Below are 21,944 nucleotides of genomic sequence, written 5' to 3'. Positions count from 1 at the left end.
GCTGTTACCTGAACTTTCAAAAGTTAAGACACGTACTGTACATGGAGGAATTTTTGTACAGTTAAAAAGCCGTTGCCAATATATTTTAGCAAAAGCAGTTCTGAGAGTTAATCAGATCTTCACACACTTTTAGAGAATCGTGTAGCAGTCATGTGTCCTCGTGTACGGCGGAGTAGAGATCGAAGAGTGGTCGCGAAGGGATCGGGTATTGGTCGAATTTGTCTTGGATAAAATAAATATAGAAGTTGCAGTGATCTTGAAGCGATCGAGCATTGGTCGAATTAATCTGGAAATGATCGGACATTAGTTGAGCTAAGGTCGAAATGATCGAGTACTGACCGGTAAAACTTTTGTATTCCGATTAAACTCGATCTCTACACGATCCTTTCCCGATCGATTCGACTGTAACTCGACGATTTTTCGATCTCTTCTGGAATGAATTGCTTCTCGATCCTTACTCGAATGTTTTTGACATGTCAAAAACTCTCGGGTAGAAAGTCAGATCGATAAAGAGCAAAGTAGACTATCCAGAGCATGCTTGTCGGTTGAGTCAGACCAGTCTCCCGATCACGTAATTTTTCTTGATCGGGCTTGATCGAGTTGATATGATTGATTGCTTGTTGTTTTCTGAACGTTCAGTGGTAATATATCATGCAGATTAATGACAAAAAGAATAACGTTCAAACAATAATTTTGATGCTGCCTGCTTTGTCGTTGAAAATGATTTTTTAAAAGTCTAAAATATATACATATAAACAAAACCAGGACAAGAGAGAAAGAGAGAAAGACGACAACAAAAAACCCCAAAAACAGATTTATTCCAAATATAAAAATATTTTCTATAGATTTTTTATTCATATTAGGCAAACCTCTTTGTTGGTTGGTTGTAGCATGTTGATCTCACCGACTTTTTAATTTTAAAAGAGACCACTAAAATCGACTTAATAAATATCATCTCCTTGTTGATGATCTTATACTATTAATAATATCCATTCTCTTCTGTTTGAATATCAGATATTTATTTGAAATACCAAGATATATCATATGGTTTATTGAATAGAAAATAATGACCCCCCCCCCTAAAAAAGTACAAAAAAATTGGCAATCAAAAAAAGAATAGAAAATAACGGATTCTTCTGAATAATACATGTATTTTAATTATTCAGCAATGATAACATTTTATACCACTGATAAAACAATTTATGACAGAGGTCAGACTGAGATAACTTTTGACTTCAAAAAGCTCTGTAAAAGTAATAGTGAGAAAAAATTGATAAAAAATCCAAGTGATAAATTTCATGCGTCTGAAGCGCTAATTTGGAATTATTTTCACTATTCACGTTCAGCGCAGAGTATTTGGGTACTCTCGAATACAACCTAATTCTAGTGGTCGAATTTTTATTCTATCAGACTTCATATTTTTTTTATGTCGTCTAACCAACAGCACTGTCTCTGTTATAAAACTGAACGTTCAGCTTCTTAGTACTAGTACCTCATATCACAAATCAAATATGATGAAATATACCTTATACCATCTTAAAACTTCTGTTTATTATCCGAGATATTTTAATTAAAACGAAGAAAGTAAAATAGTTTTCCCCGTTTAATTTTTTTCAGATGCTATCAAAATTGGCAATTGTATCCTTTATGCAGTTCAAAAATTGTTGCATGTTGTCTTCTTACGTCGCCTGAATTACAATTTATGTAATTTTTGACTCTTTATCAAAACGTCAACGGAGATTACATTCACGGAGGTTACATTTTTCATTTATCTAAGATATATATATAACATAACTGAAGATAAAAGTTGTACTAAAATTAAATGCTGAAATCTTTTGGCTTGGGAATTTATTTTCAAAATGTGTGTTTGTTTAGAATAGACCATTCAACGGAGATGTGACAATATACTTTCAACTTATCTACTACTAGTACTAGGTATAGGACTTGCATGAATATTATTATTCTTTTACTTAAATTAGAAACAATTTTAATAAGTCTACCTTTTTGGAGGAACAATTATTACTATGGCTTTCTTGGATTAAGACTATTTCTCTCCGTCGTTTACAGATCTTTACAAGCATATTTTTCTCCAACGATAGAGATTGCGAAATCCTGGGATTCCCGTTCCTAAAATAAATAGCGATTGTATAGCGATCGAAAAATCTAACGATTCGTCAACGTTTGCTTTATGAAACGCACGTAAACGTAATCGTTATGTAGTCGTTAGTTACACGCTAAAATTTACGTTAATCGTCATTAGCGATTGCTTTATGAAACGGCAGCCTGGCTCATTCGTTGTATTTAAAATGCAGTCTTTCATTTACTGATTATCACAGTACATACTTACCTGATTACATTTAATACTAAATAGACAAGACTTTATGATCAGTTAATCTGATTTGCTGGAGAACAATAAGGTTAAAAACGAGATTTTCCAAGAATTTCTAAATTTAACTGAATAACAATCCTTAATAAATTTAATAGACCGGAATTTATTTAACTTATTCTCTTAAAATGACTTAGGTAATTACAAATTGTGCATAAAATTACATTTCTTAAGTAATTAACATTGAGATAATGTAAAAGGCAATTTAACTGATTTAAATATTCCTATATACTGGTGCATGTCTAAAAAAAACTTATATCTTTAAACGACTGTTATTAATTGATACACTTTTCTATGTCTCATCGATACATGTATTCTTTTAATAAAAGTAAGCAATTTATTAACAGTATTTGATTATAGAATAACAATAATTGAAGTATTCATATATTGGAAAAACATAAATCGAGTGACTAAACAACACATAAATTTAAGAAGGTGTGTGGGTTAATTTTTAGTGTTGTTCGGTCACACGTTTAATATTTTATCGATATTTTATTCCTTTGATTTCTTATTCTGTTTATTGCTCTGAAAGCTGTTTTTTACTCGATTTAAAGCAGAACATATAAGAAATAATATCTTTTTCTACGGATTCACAATTTCTTTCGATGCATATCATCAACAAAGTATTGCAATTTAATTGTTGTATGACGTAAGAGGATTTAAAATAACACGTTTATCCAATATGTGAAAGAGGTAGGGCCAATTTGACGTGAATTTTTTTCACAGAAGGGCCAATTTCAAAAAGTGCCAACAGAATAGAATTTAATATAAAAACAAAATATAAAAATGCTTTTTGATCAAAATCTCGATTTAAATATATTATTATGATATGTGTGATAAATAGTTAATTAGGTTAAGTTTATCAAAAAGGATGAAAGTCCAATATGTGGAATTTAGGGTGTTTTTAGGTGGGTAAAATAGGGAATGCCCCCAGGAGGACATTTCAAACCAAAAACAAGTAATGTTTTTTTTGTGACTGTTGTAATTTATACTACTTTTTCCCTCAAAAATGAAATTGGTTTGGTGTGTCCTTATTACATAAAAAACAACTTTTTAATGAAAAAATTGTAACATCGCTAAATTGTACTGATATAGCTTCTTATTAGACATATTCACCATAAGTTGATACCGAAACCGAAACAGAAACCGATACCAAAACCAAAAATAGTAGTGAGGTTAATCGAAATAATTATAATGTTAATTAATTCAACCCTTCAACTCCATTTTATTGTTAGAAATTTGAATACACTTGATGGAGTATTACTTGAATTCATCAATGCACATGAATTTATCAAAAACGCTTAGTTAAATTCAATCATTATTAAATACTAGTACACTAATGCAACGCATATACTTGATATTTGGGTTGATTCTGTAGTATTTAGGAATATATGCATTTCTTATTTTAATAACATCAGCATTGTTACAAAGTGATATGTAATGATACTCATCTCCAAGACCAGTTTTACAAAGCTTACATTTCCTTTCAATTTCTGGAATTCTATTCCATCTCCCTGTTTCGATCGGAAATTTGATATTGCAAGTACGAAGTTTGCAAATATAAAGTCTAGGAACTTTTCTGAGTCTAATTAGATACGGTTCCATACAAAAGTCAGTCTTAAATTTTGAATAAAACTTCCCCCTTGATGAGTTATCGATATCCGAAAACCATTTTTGTATGAACTGGTCATGGAGTGTTTGTTTAACGTTAAATTTTAAAAAATTCAAATTAACGTTTCCTTGTACCTGCCATATTTCACTGTTACCAGTTTCATCAAATACAGATTTTACATAATTAATCCACTTAAAAGAATTATTTCCATTTTCACATAAATTAAACATAAGCTTGTAGAGTTTTCCAGACAGTTTATCAACATTTGTTACAAGCTTATACCAGAAACAAATCATTTTCATCTTGATACTAATTTCGATAGGAAATCGTCCAAGTTCACCATAGACCATGAAATTTGCGGTCGATGACCTCACCCCAAGAATTTTTTTACAGAACTGTAAATGTATCTTCTCAATATTCATCTTATTTTCATACCCCCAGATTTCGGAGGAATAAGTCAAAATTGGGGCTACCAAAGAATCAAATAGTTTTATCTGTAAATCTAAAGGGATACTAATATTATTAATTCTTTGGTACAGACTGTATAAAGCTTTTTGAGCTTGATCAACTAATTTGTTTCTGGCTTTACAAAAATTACCATTATAATTAAATAACAAGCCAAGATATGTATATGTATCTTGGATCTCAATTACATCATTACATAGATTAAATTTGAATTTCTTGTTACAGTTACGTTTAGAAAAAATTACAATTTTTGTCTTTGAGACATTGACAGTAAGTTTCCAAGTATTACAATATTGTTCAAAGACATTTAAAGAATTTTGTAACTCTTCAGCAGTATCTGCAAAAATAACTGTATCATCTGCATATAGTAATATAAACATTTTCAAATAAATACCTATGCTATGTATACATTCTGAATCCAGATATTCTAAACCATGGCTCAAATTTTGTTCTAAAAAGTCTTCTAGATCATTCAAGTATAGTGCAAAAAGAAATGGCGATAATTTTTCTCCTTGTCTAACACCCGTTTCACATGAAAAAAATGCAGTTTTCAAATTGTCAAGTTTAACACAGGACTTAATATCAGTGTACATATTTTGAATCAATGTAAACATTTTCCCTCTGATGTTATTTTTTATAAGTTTTTGAAAAAGTCTAGCCCTCCAAACGGTATCAAACGCCCGTTTAAAATCCACAAATGCACAGAACAATTTCTTTCCGGCAGATAAATATAATGTAATAATAGAATGTAAAACAAACATGTTATCATGGACAGAGTATCCCTTGCGGAATCCACCCTGTGAGTCCGAAATAATCCCAATTTCATCAGATAATTTATTAAGTCTTGTGTTTAAAATTGATGTAAACACCTTGCCCAAATGTGAAGTCAAGCAAAGTGCTCGATAATTATCGAGATCATTTTTATTACCTTTATTTTTAAATACAGGTTTTATAATACCAATTAACCATGCATCAGGAATAATACCAGTATCTAATACAGTATTAAATATTTTGACATATATAGGCAATAACTTGTCAACAGTACTTTTCAAAAATTCATTTACAATTTCATCATCACCTGGTGCTTTATCATTTTTTAGACTTTTTATAGCTTTACATATTTCTTCACCAGTTAATCTCACAATCTAATAACTCAATAATAACCTGATTATCTAAATTATTTACACTTTCATTAGGATCATCATAATCATCATCTTCACAATCATTTTTATTTAGACACTTGAAATATTCATACAGTTGTTCTATAGTTATATCAATATTTTTATTTGTTTCCCTTTTTTTAAAGCGATTCAAAATTTTCCAAAATTTTTTGCTGTCTCGTTTTGATGTGTTTCTGAGATCTTGTTCACAGCTATGTTGGAATTTATTGTAGCTAGCATTCATCTGGTTTTTGTATTGTTTGCCTGCTTTTCTCATAGCATCTCTATTTTCTCTGTTTTTTACAAAACTGTATCTATTACGTGCTTTGTGGAATATTTTCCTTGTTTCAAAACACTTGTTGTCAAACCAAATTTGAAACTTTTTATTAAGGTCTTTCCTTTTACAAAAGGGAAAGACCTTACTGTATTTCTTCTGTTTATTATTATTATTAAGGTCTTTCCTTTTTCTATAAGGAAAGACCTTACTGTATTTCTTCTGTTTATTATTATTATTAAGGTCTTTCCTTTTACTAAAGGGAAAGACCTTACTGTATTTCTTCTGATTATTATTAAGGTCTTTCCTTTTACTAAAGGGAAAGACCTTACTGTATTTCTTCTGATTATTATTAAGGTCTTTCCTTTTACTAAAGGGAAAGACCTTACTGTATTTCTTCTGATTATTATTAAGGTCTTTCCTTTTACTAAAGGGAAAGACCTTACTGTATTTCTTCTGATTATTATTCTTCTTGTTCCGCCAAACTTTGACAAAATTTCCCTCCGTAACCGTAAGACGTGTCGCTTTCATGTTCACACTTTGTATCAGTGTCATGAATACCTATCCGGAACTCACCCTGTGAGTCGAAATATTTTGTCGGTTCGGAGTAATCCCTCCGAAACCCAAAAACCTTGTTATCGTTCCAACACCGTAACCGTAATAGGTAGAAAAAAAATGAAGGGTGAAATTTGTTCAGGACCAGACCCCGGTTCTTCGTTACATTTGGATCGAAAAGATTCAACGACTCATTGGTAGGGTTATGCCCCTATGAAAATTAACCGGTGTCGGTTGGCCACCAAAACTCAGAAACCGTAAGTCGTAGACACATAGGATCTTCACCAATCATCATCATTTCATGTATCTTTAAAAAATACCTCAAGGTCAAATTTGTATGCTGACCTTGACCTTTGACCTAACACCTTGTTATGGGATAATCTCAGAAACCATTATACTTACAGAAGTTTTAAATGGTGGAAAATGTTTGGGTCATTATGGCGCAACTTTGTTACATTTTGACCAAAGAGATTTGACCTTTCTATAAGGGGCATAACCCCTGTTTTAGGTTTTTGAAAAGACAAAATCAGCTTTTACTATATAACCAAAGGTCCTAGACCCTTGGGGTCTTCAGTAATGGCATTGGGGACCAATGACCTTGACAAAGGTCAAAAGGTCAAAGGTCAAGGTCATGTCCCAGATAGCGCATTTAGTGTTTTTAACCTTATTTAAAGGATTTTTAGTGTGTTTTCGAGCTTTTTAAGGTTGACCTTGACCTTTTCAATACATTCTACGTCTGTTGGAACATGTATTTTACATTAAAAAAGGAAAGACCTCTCAATTGTTCAAGAACAATTGACAGTTTAATTAAGGTCTTTCCTTTTACAAAAGGGAAAGACCTTACTGTATTTCTTCTGATTATTATTATTATTATTATTAGGTCTTTCCACTTTTCGTGGAAAGACCTTTTGTTTTTCTTCTGATTATTTTTTTTTTTTTTTTTTTTTTTTTTTTTTTTTTTTTTTTCTTCTGCCGTCTGAGATGCTTTTTTGTCTTACAACATATAGAATGGATTTTTTGGCCAATGATGTTGTACAGTAATGGGGGTTTCGAAACTCACCCTGTGTGACCGAACACTTATTCTTATAGGAGTTATCTCCATGCGTCCCCTTTTTCTTGTTATCGCTATATCTCTAAAACCGTAAAAGATTTTAGCAAACTGTTTTCACCAAATTGGTCGTCTACTCTTGAGAATGATTTGAATTATTTTGACTTTAGTGATCGGAAGACATCTTAAGGGAGTTATTTCCCTTTGAAAATTTAAGATAGGCGATTTGTTGGATCAATTCATACGTTATAAGTCGTAGAGGCCTACAGTCTTTTGATATGAAGTCCTTGGTCCATTTAAAGGAAAATGAGGTCAAGGTCAAAGGTCAAGGTCATGTTCTAAATTTTGAATTTTGCTTGTTATCGTTATACCACAGAAACTGTGACAGTAAATGATATGATGTGTTTGCTAAATAACTGTTTACAATAAGGCGCAACTTCAACCTATTTCAGTCAAAGTGTTTTGGTTAACCCTTATAGGAGTTTTCTCCCCTTATGTATTTCAAATCAGTTTTTCTCCACAACCATACAAGTGATTGACCTCCGGTCTTCCGTTTTGTGTTCACTGACCTATGACCTTGAAATTGAGACCAAGGTCAAAGGTCAAGGTCATGTAATAAATTTTGAATTTTGCTTGTTATCGTTATTCAAAAGAAACTGTTACAGTAAATGATATGATTTGTTTGCCAAATTGCTGTTTACAAAAAGGTGCAACTTCAATCTATTTCAGTCGAAGTGTTTTGGTTAACCCTTATAGGAGTTTTCTCCCCTTATGTATTTGAAATCAGTATTTCTCCACAACCATACAAATGATTGACCTGGGGTCTTTTGATTTGAGATCCCTGACCTATGACCTTGAAATTGAAGGTCAAAGGTCAATTTAACATTCTAGATTTTGACCTTTGCTAAAAATAATTTCAAGTCTTCTGCATATACCTATTAGTCTTATTTTTTATATCAATTTGAAGAACCAAATAACATCAACAAGGAGTGACATTTTCTAACATCGTTTTTTAAATTTCATTCTTATTATCGAGGTGGAAAGACCTTCAATTGTTCTCTGAAGAATTGGTTTTTAATTATTATTATTATTCTTTTTGTTCCGCCAAACTTTGACGAAGTTAGCCTCCGTAACCGTAAGACGTGTCGCTTTCATGTTCACACTTTGTATCGGTGTCATGAATACCTATCCGGAACTCACCCTGTGAGTCGAAATATTATGTCGGTTCGGAGTAATCCCTCCGAAACCCAAAAACCTTGTTATCATTCAAACTCCATAACCATAATAGGTAGAAAAAAAACAAAGGGTGGAATTGGTTCAGGAACAGACCCCGGTTCTTCGTTACATTTGGATCGAAAAGATTCAACGACTCATTGGTAGGGTTATGCCCCTATCAAAATTAACCGGTGTCGGTTGGACACCAAAACTCAGAAACCATAAGTCGTAGACACCTAGGATCTTCACCATTCATCATCAATTCATGTGACTTTGAAAAATACCTCAAGGTCAAATGTGTATGTTGACCTTGACCTTTGACCTAACACCTTGTAATGGGATAATCTCAGCAACCATTATACTTACAGAAATTTTAAATAGTGGAAAATGTTTGGGTCATTACGGCGCAACTTTGTTATATTTTGACCAAAGAGATTCGACCTTTTTTTAAGGGGCATAAAGCCTGTTTTAGGTTTCTGAAAAGACAAAATCAGCTTTTACTATATAACAAAAGATCCTAGACCCATGGGGTCTTCAGCAATGACATTGGGGACTAATGACCTTGACAAGGTCAAAAGGTCAAAGGTCAAGGTCATGTCCCAAATCGCGAATTATGTGTTTTTGACCTTATTTAAAGGATTTTTAGTGTGTTTTTAACCTTTTTAAGGTTGACCTTGACCTTTCAATACATTCTACGTGTATTGGAACATGTATTTTACATTACAAAAGGAAAGACCTCTCAATTGTTCAAGAACAATTGACAGTTTAATTATTATTCTTTTTGTTCCGCCAAACTTTGACGAAGTTAGCCTCCGTAACCGTAAGACGTGTCGCTTTCATGTTCACACTTTGTATCGGTGTCATGAATACCTATCCAGAACTCACCCTGTGAGTCGAAATATTTTGTCGGTTCGGAGTAATCCCTCCGAAACCCCAAAACCTTGTTATTGTTCCAACACCGTAACCGTAATAGGTAGAAAAAAAACAAAGGGTGAAATTTGTTCAGGACCTGACCCCGGTTCTTCGTTACATTTGGATCGAAAAGATTCAACGACTCATTGGTAGGGTTATGCCCCTATCAAAATTAACCGGTGTCGGTTGGCCACCAAAACTCAGAAACCGTAAGTCGTAGACACATAGGATCTTCACCAATCATCATCATTTCATGTATCTTTAAAAAATACCTCAAGGTCAAATTTGTATGTTGACCTTGACCTTTGACCTAACACCTTGTTATGGGATAATCTCAGAAACCATTATACTTACAGAAGTTTTAAATGGTGGAAAATGTTTGGGTCATTATGGCGCAACTTTGTTACATTTTGACCAAAGAGATTTGACCTTTCTATAAGGGGCATAACCCCTGTTTTAGGTTTTTGAAAAGACAAAATCAGCTTTTACTATATAACCAAAGGTCCTAGACCCTTGGGGTCTTCAGTAATGGCATTGGGGACCAATGACCTTGACAAAGGTCAAAAGGTCAAAGGTCAAGGTCATGTCCCAGATAGCGAATTTAGTGTTTTTAACCTTATTTAAAGGATTTTTAGTGTGTTTTCGAGCTTTTTAAGATTGACCTTGACCTTTTCAATACATTCTACGTCTCTTGGAACATGTATTTTACATTAAAAAAGGAAAGATCTCTCAATTGTTCAAGAACAATTGACAGTTTAATTATTATTAAGGTCTTTCCTTTTACAAAAGGGAAAGACCTTACTGTATTTCTTTTGTTTATTTAGGTCTTTCCTTTTACTAAAGGGAAAGACCTTACTGTATTTCTTCTGTTTATTATTATTATTCTTCCGTTAAACTTTGACAAATTTAGCCGCGTTAACCGTAAGACATGTCGCTTTCATATTCACAATTTGTATCGGTGTCATGAATACCTATCCAGAACTCACCCTGTTAGTCGAAATATTTTGTCGGTTCGGAGTTATCCCTCCGAAACCAAAAAACCTTGTTATCGTTCCAACACCGTAACCGTAATAGGTAGAAAAAAAACAAAGGGTGAAATTTGTTCAGGACCAGACCCCGGTTCTTCGTTACATTTGGATCGAAAAGATTCAACGACTCATTGGTAGGGTTATGCCCCTCTGAAAATTAACCGGTGTCGGTTGGCCACCAAAACTCAGAAACCGTAAGTCGTAGACACCTAGGATCTTCACCATTCATCATCAATTCATGTATCTTTGAAAAATACCTCAAGGTCAAATTTGTATGTTGACCTTGACCTTTGACCTAACACCTTGTTATGGGATAATCTCAGAAACCATTATACTTACAGAAGTTTTAAATAGTGGAAAATGTTTGGGTCATTATGGCGCAACTTTGTTACATTTTGACCGAAGAGATTTGACCTTTCTGTAAGGGGCATAACCCCTGATTTAGGTTTCTGAAAAGACAAAATCAGCTTTTACTATATAACCAAAGGTCCTAGACCCGTGGGGTCTTCACCAATGACATTGGGGACTAATGACCTTGACAAAGGTCACAAGGTCAAAGGTCAAGGTCATGTCCCAGATAGCGAATTATGTGTTTTTGACCTTATTTTAAGCATTTTGAGTGTGTTTTAAGTGTTTTTAAGGTTGACCTTGACCTTTGACCTTTCAACTTTTTAGTCGATATCTCAAAAACGGTTAATCTTACAGAAATAGTAAACAGTGAAAAATGTTAAGGTGACTGAGGCACAACTTTTTTACATTTTGACCGAAAGGATTTGACATATTCTTAAGGGGCATAACCGCCGTTAACGGTTTCTGAAAAGGTAAAATTAGCTTTAACTCTTGAACGAAAAGTCCTAGACCCATGGAGTCTTTTACAATGACATTGTGGACCAATGACCTTCACAAAGGTCACAAGGTCAAAAGTCAAGGTCATGTCCAAATTATCGAATTTATTGTTTTTGTCACTTTTTAGCGGTTTTATGTGTGTTTGAGAGCTTTTCAATGCATTCTACGCCTATTGCAACATGTACTTTACATTACAAAAGGAAAGACCTCTCAATTGTTCAAGAACAATTGACAGTTTAATTATTATTATTATTCTTCCGCCAAACTTTGACGAAGTTAGCAGCCTAAACCGTAAGACGTGTCGCTTTCATGTTCACACTTTGTATCGGTGTCATGAATACCTATCTGGAACTCACCCTGTTAGTCGAAATATTTTGTCGGTTCGGAGTAATCCCTCCGAAACCCAAAAACCTTGTTATCGTTCCAACACCGTAACCATAATAGGTAGAAAAAAAACAAAGGGTGAAATTTGTTCAGGACCAGACCCCGGTTCTTCGTTACATTTGATTCGAAAAGATTCAACGACTCATTGGTAGGGTTATGCCCCTTTGAAAATTAACCGGTGTCGGTGGACCACCAAAACTCAGAAACCGTAAATCGTAGAGACCTAGGATCTTCACCATTCATCAACAATTCATGAGACTTTCAAAAATACCTCAAGGTCAAATGTGTATGTTGACCTTGACCTTTGACCTAACACCTTGTTATCAGAACAACTCAAAAACCATTATACTTACAGAAGTTTTAAATAGTGGAAAATGTTTGGGTCATTACGGCACAACTTTGTTACATTTTGACCGAAGAGATTTGACCTTTTTTTAAGGGGCATAACACCTGTTTTAGGTTTCTGGAAAGACAAAATCATCTTTTACTATATAACCAAAGGTCCTAGACCCATGGGGTCTTCGGCAATGACATTAGGGACTAATGACCTTGACAAAGGTCAAAAGGTCAAAGGTCAAGGTCATGTCCCATATAGCGAATTTGGTGTTTTTAACCTTATTTAAAGGTTTTTCAGTGTGTTTTAAAGCTTTTCAATACATTCTACGTCTATTTGAACATGTATTTTACATTACAAAAGGAAAGACCTCTCAATTGTTCAAGAACAATTGACAGTTTAATTATTATTCTTTTTGTTCCGCCAAACTTTGACAAAATTTCCCTCCGTAACCGTAAACCATGTCGCTTTCATGTTCACACTTTGTATCGGTGTCATGAATACCTATCCGGAACTCACCCTGTGAGTCGAAATATTTTGTCGGTTCGGAGTAATCCCTCCGAAACCCAAAAACCTTGTTATCGTTCCAACACCGTAACCGTAATAGGTAGGAAAAAAACAAAGGGTGAAATTTGTTCAGGACCAGACCCCGGTTCTTCGTTACATTTGGATCGAAAAGATTCAATGACTCATTGGTAGGGTTATGCCCCTATGAAAATTAACCAGTGTCGGTTGGCCACCAAAACTCAAAAACCGTAAGTCGTAGACACCTAGGATCTTCACCAATCATCATCAATTCATGTATCTTTGAAAAATACCTCAAGGTCAAATTTGTATGTTGACCTTGACCTTTGACCTAACACCTTGTTATGGGATAATCTCAGACACCATTATACTTACAGAAGTTTTAAATAGTGAAAAATGTTTGGGTCATTACGGCGCAACTTTGTTACATTTGACCAAAGAGATTTGACCTTTTTATAAGGGGCATAACCCCGTTTTAGGTTTCTGAAAAGACAAAATCAGCTTTTACTATATAACCAAAGGTCCTAGACCCATGGGGTCTTCAGCAATTACATTGGGGACTAATGACCTTGACAAAGGTCAAAAGGTCAAAGGTCAAGGTCATGTCCTATATAGCGAATTATGTGTTTTTGACCTTATTTTAAGGATTTTCAGTGTGTTTTAAAGCTTTTCAATACATTCTATGTCTATTAAAACATATATTTTACATTATAAAAGGAAAGACCTCTCAATTGTTCAAGAACAATTGACATTTTAATTAAGGTCTTTCCTTTTACACAAGGGAAAGACCTTACTGTATTTCTTCTGTTTATTAAGGTCTTTCCTTTTTCTAAAGGGAAAGACCTTACTGTATTTCTTCTGTTTATTATTATTATTATTCTTCCGCCAAACTTTGACAAATTTATCCGCGTTAACCGTAAGACGTGTCGCTTTCATGTTCACACTTTGTATCGGTGTCATGAATACCTATCCGGAACTCACCCTGTGAGTCGAAATATTTTGTCGGTTCGGAGTAATTCCTCCGAAACCAAAAAACCTTGTTATCGTTCAAACACCGTAACCGTAAGAGGTAGAAAAAAACCGAAGGGTGAAATTTGTTCAGGACCAGACCCTGGTTCTTCGTTACATTTGGATCGAAAGTATTCAACGACTCATTGGTAGGATTATGCCCCTATGAAAATTAACCGGTGTCGGTTGACCACCAAAACTCAGAAACCGTAAGTCGTAGCCACCTAGGATCTTCACCATTCATCATCAATTCATGTGACTTTGAAAAATACCTCAAGGTCAAATGTGTATGTTGACCTTGACCTTTGACCTTACACCTTGTTATGGGATAATCTCAGAAACCATTATACTTATAGAAGTTTTGAATAGTGGAAAATGTTTGGGTCATTAAGGCGCAACTTTGTTACATTTTGACCGAAGAGATTTGACCTTTCTGTAAGGGGCATAACCCCTGATTTAGGTTTCTGAAAAGACAAAATCAGCTTTTACTATATAACTAAAGGTCCTAGACCCATGGGGTCTTCAGCAATGACATTGTGGACTAATGACCTTGACAAAGGTCACAAGGTCAATGGTCAAGGTCATGTCCCAGATAGCAAATTATGTGTTTTTGACCTTATTTTAAGATTTTTAGTGTGTTTTAAATGTTTTTAAGGTTGACCTTGACCTTTGACCTTTCAACTTTTTAGTCGATATCTCAAAAAAGGTTAATCTTAGAGAAAAAGTAAACAGTGAAAAATGTTAAGGTGACTGAGGCACAACTTTTTTACATTTTGACCGAAAGGATTTGACATACAATGTATTCTTAAGGGGCATAACCCCCGTTAACAGTTTCTTAAAAGGTAAAATAAGCTTTAACTCTTGAACGAAAAGTCCTACACCCATGGGGTCTTTTACAATGACATTGTGGACCAATGGCCTTCACAAAGGTTACAAGGTCAAAGGTCAAGGTCATGTCCAAAATGTGTTTGTTATTTTTGTCATTTGTTAACGGTTTTGTGTGTGTTTGAGAGCTTTTCAATGCATTCTACGTCTATTGGAACATGTACTTTACATTTCGAAAAGGAAAGACCTCTCAATTGTTCAAGAACAATTGACATTTTAATTAAGGTCTTTCCTTTTTCTAAAGGGAAAGACCTTACTGTATTTCTTCTGTTTATTATTATTATTATTCTTCCGCCAAACTTTGACAAATTTATCCGCGTTAACCGTAAGACGTGTCGCTTTCATGTTCACACTTTGTATCGGTGTCATGAATACCTATCCGAAACTCACCCTGTGAGTCGAAATATTTTGTCGGTTCGGAGTAATCCCTCCGAAACCAAAAAACCTTGTTATCGTTCCAACACCGTAACCGTAAGAGGTAGAAAAAAAGCGAAGGGTGAAATTTGTTCAGGACCAGACCCCGGTTCTTCGTTACATTTGGATCGAAAGGATTCAACGACTCATTGGTAGGGTTATGCCCCTATGAAAATTAACCGGTGTCGGTTGACCACCAAAACTCAGAAACCGTAAGTCGTAGACACCTAGGATCTTCACCATTCATCATCAATTCATGTGACTTTGAAAAATACCTCAAGGTCAAATGTGTATGTTGACCTTGAACTTTGACCTTACACCTTGTTATGGGATAATCTCAGAAACCATTATACTTATAGAAGTTTTGAATAGTGGAAAATGTTTGGATTATTAAGGCGCAACTTTGTTACATTTTGACCGAAGAGATTTGACCTTTCTGTAAGGGGCATAACCCCTGATTTAGGTTTCTGAAAAGACAAAATCAGCTTTTAATATATAACCAAAGGTCCTAGACCCATGGGGTCTTCAGCAATGACATTGGGGACTAATGACCTTGACAAAGGTCACAAGGTCAAAGGTCAAGGTCATGTCCCAGATAGCGAATTATGTGTCTTTGACCTTATTTTGATGATTTTAGTGTGTTTTAAATGTTTTTAAGGTTGACCTTGACCTTTGACCTTTCAACTTGTTAGTCGATATCTCAAAAACGGTTAATCTTACAGAAATAGTAAACAGTGAAAAATGTTTAGGTGACTGAGGCACAACTTTTTTACATTTTGACCAAAAGGATTTGACATATTCTTAAGGGGCATAACCCCCGTTAACGGTTTCTGAAAAGGTAAAATTAGCTTTAACCCTTGAACGAAAAGTCCTGGACCCATGGGGTCTTTTACAATGACATTGTGGACCAATGACCTTCACAAAGGTTACGAGGTCAAAAGTCAAGGTCATGTCCAAATTATCGAATTTGTTGTTTTTGTCATTTTTTTTTTTGAGAGAGCTTTTCAATGCATTCTACGCCTATTGGAACATGTACTTTACATTTCGAAAAGGAAAGACCTCTCAATTGTTCAAGAACAATTGACATTTTAATTATTATTATTATTCTTCCGCCAAACTTTGACAAATTTATCCGCGTTAACCGTTAGACGTGTCGCTTTCATATTCACACTTTGTATCGGTGTCATGAATACCTATCCTGAACTCACCCTGTGAGTCGAAATATTTTGTCGGTTCGGAGTTATCCCTCCGAAACCCAAAAACCTTGTTATCGTTCCAACACAGTAACCGTAATAGGTAGAAAAAAAACAAAGGGTGAAATTTGTTCAGGACCAGACCCCAGTTCTTCGTTACATTTGGATCGAAAAGATTCAACGACTCATTGGTAGGGTTATGCCCCTATGAAAATTAACCGGTGTCGGTTGGACACCAAAACTCAGAAACCGTAAGTCGTAGACACCTAGGATCTTCACCAATCATCATCAATTTATGTATCTTTGAAAAAAAACTCAAGGTCAAATTTGTATGTTGACCTTGACCTTTGACCTAACACCTTGTTATGGGATAATCTCAGAAACCATTATACTTACAGAAGTTTTAAATAGTGGAAAATGTTTGGATCATTATGGCGCAACTTTGTTACATTTTGACCAAAGAGATTTGACCTTTCTATAAGGGGCATAACCCCTGTTTTAGGTTTCTGAAAACACAAAATCAGCTTTTACTATATAACAAAAGGTCCTAGACCCATGGGGTCTTCAGCAATGACATTGGGGACTAATGACCTTGACAAAGGTCAAAAGGTCAAAGGTCAAGGTCATGTCCCATATAGCGAATTTAGTGTTTTTAACCTTATTTAAAGGATTTTCAGTGTGTTTTAAAGCTTTTCAATACATTCTACGTCTATTGGGACATGTATTTTACATTACAAAAGGAAAGACCTCTCAATTGTTCAAGAACAATTGACAGTTTAATTAAGGTCTTTCCTTTTTCTATAAGGAAAGACCTTACTGTATTTCTTCTGATTATTATTATTCTTCTTGTTCCGCCAAACTTTGACAAAATTTCCCTCCGTAACCGTAAGACGTGTTGCTTTCATGTTCACACTTTGTATCGGTGTCATGAATACCTATCCGGAACTCACCCTGTGAGTCGAAATATTTTGTCGGTTCGGAGTAATCCCTCCGAAACCCAAAAACCTTGTTATCGTTCCAACACCGTAACCGTAATAGGTAGAAAAAAAACAAAGGGTGAAATTTGTTCAGGACCAGACCCCGGTTCTTCGTTACATTTGGATCGAAAAGATTCAACGACTCATTGGTAGGGTTATGCCCCTATGAAAATTAACCGGTGTCGGTTGGCCACCAAAACTCAGAAACCGTAAGTCGTAGACACCTAGGATCTTCACCAATCATCATCAATTCATGTACCTTTGAAAAATACCTCAAGGTCAAATTTGTATGTTGACCTTGACCTTTGACCTAACACCTTGTTATGGGATAATCTCAGAAACCATTATACTTACAGAAGTTTTGAATAGTGGAAAATGTTTGGGTCATTAAGGCGCAACTTTGTTACATTTTGACAAAAGAGATTTGACCTTTTTATAAGGGGCATAACCCCTGTTTTAGGTTTCTGAAAAGACAAAATCAGCTTTTACTATATAACCAAAGGTCCTAGACCCATGGGGTCTTCAGCAATGACATTGGGGACTAATGACCTTGACAAAGGTCAAAAGGTCAAAGGTCAAGGTCATGTCCCATATAGCGAATTATGTGTTTTTGACCTTATTTAAAGGATTTTCAGTGTGTTTTAAAGCTTTTCAATACATTCTACGTCTATTTGAACATATATTTTACATTATAAAAGGAAAGACCTCTCAATTGTTCAAGAACAATTGACATTTTAATTATTATTATTATTCTTTTTCCGCCAAACTTTGACGAAGTTAGCCTCCGTAACCGTAAGACGTGTCGCTTTCATATTCACACTTTGTATTCGTGTCATGAATACCTATCCGGAACTTACCCTGTTAGTCAAAAAATTTTGTCGGTTCGGAGTTATCCCTCCGAAACCAAAAAACCTTGTTATCGTTCCAACACCGTAACCGTAAAAGGTAGAGAAAAAACAAAGGGTGAAATTTGTTCAGGACCAGACCCCGGTTCTTCGTTACATTTGGATCGAAAAGATTCAATGACTCATTGGTAGGGTTATGCCCCTATGAAAATTAACCGGTGTCGGTTGGCCACCAAAACTCAGAAACCGTAAGTCATAGACACATAGGATCTTCACCAATCATCATCATTTCATGTATCTTTAAAAAATACCTGAAGGTCAAATTTGTATGTTGACCTTGACCTTTGACCTAACACCTTGTTATGGGATAATCTCAGAAACCATTATACTTACAGAAGTTTTAAATGGTGGAAAATGTTTGGGTCATTATGGAGCAACTTTGTTACATTTTGACCAAAGAGATTTGACCTTTCTATAAGGGGCATAACCCCTGTTTTAGGTTTTTGAAAAGACAAAATCAGCTTTTACTATATAACCAAAGGTCCTAGACCCTTGGGGTCTTCATTAAAGGCATTGGGGACCAATGACCTTGACAAAGGTCAAAAGGTCAAAGGTCAAGGTCATGTCCCAGATATCGAATTTAGTGTTTTTAACCTTATTTAAAGGATTTTTAGTGTGTTTTCGAGCTTTTTAAGGTTGACCTTGACCTTTTCAATACATTCTACGTCTGTTGGAACATGTATTTTACATTAAAAAAGGAAAGACCTCTCAATTGTTCAAGAACAATTGACAGTTTAATTATTATTATTATTCTTCCGTTAAAACTTTGACAAATTTAGCCGCGTTAACCGTAAGACGTGTCGCTTTCATATTCACACTTTGTATAGGTGTCATGAATACCTATCTGGAACTCACCCTGTGAGTCGAAATATTTTGTCGGTTCGGAGTTATCCCTCCGAAACCCAAAAACCTTGTTATCGTTCCAACACCATAACCGTAATAGGTAGAAGAAAAACGAAGGGTGAAATTTGTTCAGGACCAGACCCCAGTTCTTCGTTACATTTGGATCGAAAAGATTCAACGACTCATTGGTAGAGTTATGCCCCTATGAAAATTAACCGGTGTCGGTTGGCCACCAAAACTCAGAAACCGTAAGTCGTAGACACATAGGATCTTCACCAATCATCATCATTTCATGTATCTTTAAAAAATACCTCAAGGTCAAATTTGTATGTTGACCTTGACCTTTGACCTAACACCTTGTTATGGGATAATCTCAGAAACCATTATACTTACAGAAGTTTTAAATGGTGGAAAATGTTTGGGTCATTATGGCGCAACTTTGTTACATTTTGACCAAAGAGATTTGACCTTTGTATAAGGGGCATAACCCCTATTTTAGGTTTTTGAAAAGACAAAATCAGCTTTTACTATATAACCAAAGGTCCTAGACCCTTGGGGTCTTCAGTAATGGCCTTGGGGACCAATGACCTTGACAAAGGTCAAAAGGTCAAAGGTCAAGGTCATGTCCCAGATAGCGAATTTAGTGTTTTTAACCTTATTTAAAGGATTTTTAGTGTGTTTCCGAGCTTTTTAAGGTTGACCTTGACCTTTTCAATACATTCTACCTCTGTTGGAACATGCATTTTACATTAAAAAAGGAAAGACCTCTCAATTGTTCAAGAACAATTGACAGTTTAATTAAGGTCTTTCCTTTTACAAAAGGGAAAGACCTTACTGTATTTCTTCTGTTTATTATTAAGGTCTTTCCTTTTACTAAAGGGAAAGACCTTACTGTATTTCTTCTGATTATTATTCTTTTTGTTCCGCCAAACTTTGACGAAGTTAGCAGCCTTAACTGTAAGACGTGTCGCTTTCATGTTCACACTTTGTATTGGTGTCATGAATATCTATCTGGAACTCACCCTGTTAGTCGAAATATTTTGTCGGTTCGGAGTAATCCCTCCGAAACCAAAAAACCTTGTTATCGTTCCAACACCGTAACCGTAATAGGTAGAAAAAAACCGAAGGGTGAAATTTGTTCAGGACCTGACCCCGGTTCTTCGTTACATTTGGATCGAAAAGATTCAACGACTCATTGGTAGGGTTATGCCCCTGTGAAAATTAACCGGTGTCGGTGGACCACCAAAACTCAGAAACCGTAAGTCGTAGACACCTAGGATCTTCACCATTCATCATCAATTCATGTATCTTTGTAAAATACCTCAAGGTCAAATTTGTATGTTGACCTTGACCTTTGACCTGACACCTTGTTATGGGATAATCTCTGAAACCATTATACTTACAGAAGTTTTAAATAGTGGAAAATGTTTGGGTCAGTATGGCGCAACTTTGTTACATTTTGACCGAAGAGATTTGACCTTTTTTTAAGGGACATAAAGCCTGTTTTAGGTTTCTAAAAAGACAAAATCAGCTTTTACTATATAACCAAAGGTCCTAGACCTATGGGGTCTTCAGCAATATCATTGGGGACTAATGACCTTGACAAAGGTCAAAAGGTCAAAGGTCAAGGTCATGTCCCATATAGCGAATTTAGTGTTTTTTACCTTATTTAAAGGATTTTCAGTGTGTTTTAAAGCTTTTCAATACATTCTACGTCTATTGGAACATGTAGTTTACATTACAAAAGGAAAGACCTCTCAATTGTTCAAGAATTTATTATTATTATTCTTCCGCCAAACTTTGACGAAGTTAGCCTCCGTAACCGTAAGACGTGTCGCTCTCAAGTTCACACTTTGTATCGGTGTCATGAATACCTATCTGGAACTCACCCTGTGAGTCGAAATATTTTGTCGGTTCGGAGTTATCCCTCCGAAACCCAAAAACCTTGTTATCGTTCCAACACCGTAACCGTAATAGGTAGAAAAAAAACAACGGGTGAAATTTGTTCAGGACCAGACCCCGGTTCTTCGTTACATTTGGATCGAAAAGATTCAACGACTCATTAGTAGGGTTATGCCCCTATGAAAATTAACCGGTGTCGGTTGACCACCAAAACTCAGAAACCGTAAGTCGTAGACACCTAGGATCTTCACCATTCATCATTAATTCATGTATCTTTGAAAAATACCTCAAGGTCAAATGTGTATGTTGACCTTGACCTTTGACCTAACACCTTGTTATGGAACAATCTCAGAAACTATTATACTTACAGAAGTTTTAAATAGTGGAAAATGTTTGGGTCATTACGACGCAACTTTGTTACATTTTGACCGAAGAGATTTGACCTTTTTTTAAGGGGCATAACCCCTTTTTTAGGTTTCTGGTCAGACAAAATCAGGTTTAACTATATAACCAAAGGTCCTAGACCCATGGGGTCTTCAGCAATGACATTGGGGACTAATGACCTTGACAAAGGTCAAAAGGTCAAAGGTCAAGGTCATGTCCCAGATAGCGAATTTAGTGTTTTAAACCTTATATAAAGGATTTTTAGTGTGTTTTAAAGCTTTTTTAGGTTGACCTTGACCTTTGACCTTTCACTTTTTATTTGATATCTCAAAAACTATTATACTTACAGAAATAGTAAATAGTGCAAAATGTTCAGGACATTGGGGACTATTGACCTTGATAAAGGTCAACAGGTCAAAGGTCAAGGTCATGTCCCAAATAGCGGATTATGTGTTTTTGACCTTATTGAAAGGGTTTTTATTGTGTTTTAAAGCTTTTCAATACATTCTACGTCTATTGGAACATGTATTTTACATTACAAAAGGAAAGACCTCTCAATTGTTCAAGAACAATTGACAGTTTATTAAGGTCTTTCCTTTTTCTATAAGGAAAGACCTTACTGTATTTCTTCTGTTTATTATTATTATTAAGGTCTTTCCTTTTTCTATAAGGAAAGACCTTACTGTATT

General features: G+C 35.0%; 2 protein-coding genes across 2 annotated transcripts in view; both read left to right on the top strand.

Annotated features, from left to right (window-relative positions):
* Positions 1-21,944, top strand: part of LOC143043031 (uncharacterized) — a 266,075-nt gene that overhangs the window by 120,690 nt on the left and 123,441 nt on the right. The gene's annotated exons all lie outside the window — the stretch shown is intronic.
* Positions 1-21,944, top strand: part of LOC143043287 (uncharacterized) — a 121,386-nt gene that overhangs the window by 10,248 nt on the left and 89,194 nt on the right. The window lies entirely within an intron of this gene.

This window comes from Mytilus galloprovincialis, chromosome 8 (genome assembly GCF_965363235.1).
Source record: "Mytilus galloprovincialis chromosome 8, xbMytGall1.hap1.1, whole genome shotgun sequence".
Classification (NCBI taxonomy): Eukaryota; Metazoa; Mollusca; class Bivalvia; order Mytilida; family Mytilidae; genus Mytilus; species Mytilus galloprovincialis.
Note: the sequence above shows the minus strand (reverse complement) of the source record. Positions and strands in the feature narration are given on the sequence as shown.